General features: G+C 50.3%; 1 pseudogene; it reads left to right on the top strand.

The window, feature by feature from the left end:
- Nucleotides 1–372: 372 nt before the first annotated feature.
- LOC100900964 (zinc finger BED domain-containing protein 5-like) lies at nucleotides 373–1801 on the top strand (annotated as a pseudogene).
- The last annotated feature ends 3126 nt before the right edge of the window (nucleotides 1802–4927 follow it).

Raw genomic sequence — 4927 nt, 5'->3', positions numbered from 1 at the left:
GTTTTCGGGGTTCCGAGATGATCTGGCCGCGGGACCTCGGGGTCCCGCGGCCCGTTTCCACACGCTCCCAGTTCGGAGCGTTCCAGCCATCTCTGTCTCCCGGATTGTCACTGCGGGAAACGTGACAGTTTTTCCTTCCTGCCTCATCCGGAAACTATAGAGTTCTCCTCCCGCTCCGAATACAATCAACACCCGCGATACCGTGCGCGACGGATATTGACTGGGGAGCTCCTGGCTGTAGTCGAGAATGTGGCGCAGTCTACGTGATGCAAGTACAAGTCGACGCGAGCACGTACACATTTCGCGTTTTCTCCGGAACAGCTGTCCACGAACCGGCCAGAGTACGTCCCCAATCTCTCAGTGCTTGGCGAGATGATTCGTTGGCTTGAAACCGGTTCCTGCTCCAGGGTGCCCGATGTGCAGTCTGACGATGACTCGTTTGAGCTTTCATCAGATGAGCCGACGATATCCGAAGAAGAACGACCTCCGAGTGCGAACGAAGCGTGTGGAGGCCTGTCAGTCATTCGGAAAGCAGCCAAGAGGCAAAGGGTCTCTACTTCAAGAATCAAAGTTCGCAAGTATGATGCGAGCTACATGCAATGGGGATTCACGAAAGCTGGGAATGATGAGAGACCTGATGCTCTTTGCGTGATTTGTTCCGTCGTCCTAAAGAACAGCTCGCTTGTTCCATCGAAGCTCACTCGACATCTGAAGTCGAAACACCCAGACGTAGCTTCGCGCCCGTTGCCATTCTTCGAGCTAACAGCGAAGAATCTGGCTACGCGTCAGAAAAAAATACCGTACGAGCGCGCCAGCAAGTCCCATGAGGTCTCTATTCGCCTTGCCTATCGTATTGGTCGAGCCGGTGAAGCTCACACAATCGGTGAGAAACTCATCAAGCCTTGCTTGATTGAGGCCGCTGAAAATTTCCTCGGGCAGACTCAAGTTGAGAAGTTCCGAAACATACCGCTCTCAGATAGCACGGTCGCTCGACGTATCGAGAACATCAGCTCATGGCTGGAGGCGAAGGTCTGGCGGCGAGATCAGGTCGAGTCCTATGTGTAGCGCTTCAACGTGGACGAGTCTACGGACGTGAGTGGTTCAGCAATCCTCTTGGTTTTAGTGCGCTATGTATTCGAATGTGATGTTCACGAAGAGCTATTGCTATGCAAGTCTCTGAAGAGTAACGCGACAGGAGAGGCAATATTCAATGTGATCGATGCCTATCTCAAGGAGAATGGTGTTCCTTGGGATACGTGCATAAATATCTGCACCGATGGCGCGGCTGCCATGGTTGGCCGCCAGAAAGGCGTCGTCGGTAAAGTGAAGAAGGTCTCACCGGATACCACGGCCAGTCATTGCATCATTCATCGCGAAATGCTTGCGATGCGAAAACTTCCCTGGTCCCTCGAGACCGTGCTCACTCGAAGCCGTCAAGATTGTCAACTACATTAAGACCCGACCATTGCAGTCAAGATTATTTAAAATTATGTGTGACGAAATGGGAAGTTCGCATTCATCATTGCTGCTCCACACCGAAGTCAGGTGGTTATCCCGGGGTCGAGTCTTGAATCGTCTTTTCGAGCTGCGGAAGGAGCTCATGAACTTCAGTCTCGATAGCCCATTCAATCTGTGCGAGCGTCTCCGGGATTCCCAGTGGCTCAAACAGCTCGCTTATCTAGCAGACATGTTCAATAAACTGAACGAGCTCAATCTATGTCTCCAAGGGAGGAGCGTGACCATATTCGACGTCACAGACAGGATCACCAGTGGCGTACCCAAAGATGGAGCTCTGGGCTGAACTGATATCCGAAGATCGCCTCGACTTCCTGCCGACACTCCAGGATTATCTACGCGAGACAGACGAAACATTGGATGAGAGCACCAAGCATGATATTCACGATCAGTTGTTGAACTTGCGTGATAGTCTTGAGAAATATTTTCCATCGAAGTCGATGGAAGATCAGATTGCTCACAAGTGGATTAAAAATCCTTTCTCGGCTTCTCTTGATCGCGGGCTAAGTGCCTGCCAGAATGAGGAATTGATCGAGTTACAAAACAACTCGCAGCTGAAGCAGCTCTTCCTCACAACCTCTTAAGCGAAATTCTGGGCTTCTGTCAATGACAACTTCCCACTCCTATCGAACCTAGCGCTGAGAACACTCGTGCCTTTCGTCAGCACGTATCTCTGTGAAAGAGGGTTTTCGGCTTACATCGCAACCAAGAATAAGTACAGGAACCGACTAGACGCTGAGCCCGATATGAGGCTACAGCTTTCCAACAGGACTCCAAATTTCGCTGAGATCTTATCCGGGAGCCGCAATCATCCGTCTCATTGATCACATCCACTGTATGGTAGAAACTTTCCATCGAGGGTACAAACCCGATCATCCTTAATAAAATCTTGGAGCGTCGGAGCTGATCGTGATTGAAGAGATTGAATTTCTCACGCGTCCCTATTCCAGCGTATGGCTCCGTGGGGGGCTCCGTGGAGTGTTCCGCGGGTCATTTGGGGTGCTGTCGGGGTTCCACGAAAAATAGAAAATGAGAACCACTGGTCTATGGGATAGCCGAGCTGATCGGGAGCATTGGACACGGAGGGAGTGGCCTTCCAGAGATTTGGTTGTCGGCCACCACAATGTGATCAGGAGCCCGCTTGTGACGGCAGACAAGATCATTTTCCCTCCCCTGCACATAAAGCTTGGACTGATGAAGCAGTTCGTGAAGGCCCTCGACAAGCAAGGGCAATGCTTCCTTTTCATCGTCCGAAAGTTACCGGCGGTAAGCATCCAAAATCACAGCTGGGCAAGCGTTCCCAGCTATTCTGTTAATTTCTGTAAATATCTGTTGGATAAATCTCTGTGCATATATATCATCTCAATAAACTTCGTCTTAAAATATTTGGGCTTGGATTCTATTCGCGAAAGTTCGACCGTGGGTGGCAGGGAGAGCTCTATTTTTTTCGCTATCAGCTGGGGAAGGGGTGAATTCTCCAGGATATCGACCGCTGAAGTCTTCCAGCTCGGAGACCACAACTCCAAATGGCATGAAACTCGTCCCAGGGGTAGCCAGCAAAGAGGAGTACCCCTCTCCGAAATTTCAGGGATCTAGCTCACCCTCAGGCAGAGAAAAAGGATTAAGGAGGCATATATCACAAGAATCACGGAAAGCGACCAATAACGAAGAAACTAGGTCCAATCCGAGAAAACTGTCGATAGATTCGGAATCTGCGACCCCGAATCATCCCATGATGACCATCCACTAGTTTGCTATCCGGATTTTTTTTTTCTGTCGGGCAGTGTTATCGTTGAACGTCTTCTATTCGATGAACGCGTGGGTGTTGCAGGGCTCATTCGCTCTATCCTGTCTGGTAATCCGTAATCCGTGACCCCCCTATACATGGCTCGAGCACTACAAAGATCTTTCGTCCCGCCGCGCTTCCCATCTTCACTATGTTGCCGGAAATTCGGGGAACCATCTATTTATTTTAATTGTAGCGGCCTTAATCTTGGCTACTCCTCAGCCTCCAGAGTTCTCTCCTCTTCCATTCCGGATACGGACTCCTCCATGATCCCCGCAGGCAGCAGTGTGGATACGGACTCCTCCATAATCCCCGCAGGCAGTAGTGTCAATTGGCTGCACATAACGCATCCGGAACACTTGCCCACCCAGCGCCTCAGTGACCGCTGATGGCGGTCCCTGTCTTCTCCCGGGCTCCTGCGCAAATCGCCCCCACGGACAGTGAAAATATATAACCTGGGTCCTCCCCTCGTTGGATGGGTCGTCGCTCTCAACTTGATTGACGGCCCCGGCCCGAGCCTAATCCATTCAGCTTTCACGAAGGAGCACGCAGCTAATCGGGGATGCCGCGAGAGCACGTCATTGATCTCCTGCGACCCATACTCCACAGCTCCTCCACTCCAGAAACAAAAACGGTCATCTCGGACCGATTCTTGCGACATCCCTTGGGAATTGTGTCGGCAATACCGATTCTACTGAAAGCACTTCCCAGAGCAACGTACGTGGAATTGAATCAAGTTCCCAACGACGAAGCACCACCTCGAACAGAAAATTCCAACGACGAAGCACCAATTGAATGCAATAATTGTCTTTTGTAACAGAACGGTGAGCCGCAGACAGACAACGACATCTTGAGAACCTTCCCAAAGAGCCCGTTGGACCGTCAGACCGAAATCGGCGTCGATCCGCGCAATGGTTTGAGAGTCTATAGGTCACCCACAGACCCACATACATTCGCTTTTATATATATCTTTTATATATACATAGATATGAGAGGAAGGCCTTTAGGGAAACACAATGGCTCTTATGATTAGAGGGGCTCTGTCCCTGAGTTAGCGAACTACCTAACACCCTGGTCCATCGGCTGTAGAAGCGCGGTGACATTAAGAGGCAGAAAGATTACGACGGATTTCCATTCTGTGTTGGCAGCTTATCTATAGGCGGATGAGATGGGGCGTTGGAGAGCAAGAGCAACTCCCCTTCTCTTTCGAGAATTCTCTGATTCTCTTCGACTTCGGGGGTGAAAACGTTCTGGTGCCAATCAAGAAAGATCTCACGATTCATGCACGCCTTTTTTTCTCTCTCTATATTACCGGAATACGGATGTTTCTGAATCACCGAGGATTTCATGATTTTCCTACGATTAACATCGAGATCTTTAGTCGCTTTTCGATGTTCCGAAAGCGAAAATTTTCGGCTTTCGATTTGCTCGTATGAAGCGCTCAAGTCAGCCTATATCACGCTGCGCTAAAATCAAACCCGCGCTCAAATCAAACCCACGCTCGAATCAAACCCGCGCTCAAATCAAACCCGCGCTCAAATCAAACCTGCGCTCAATTCAAACCCGCGCTCAATTCAAACCAGCGCTCAATTCAAGCCTGCGCTCAAATCAAGCTCGCGCTCAAAT

This window comes from Galendromus occidentalis, unplaced genomic scaffold, assembly GCF_000255335.2.
Source record: "Galendromus occidentalis unplaced genomic scaffold, Mocc_1.1 scf7180000076675, whole genome shotgun sequence".
Lineage (NCBI taxonomy): Eukaryota > Metazoa > Arthropoda > Arachnida > Mesostigmata > Phytoseiidae > Galendromus > Galendromus occidentalis.
Note: the sequence above shows the minus strand (reverse complement) of the source record. Positions and strands in the feature narration are given on the sequence as shown.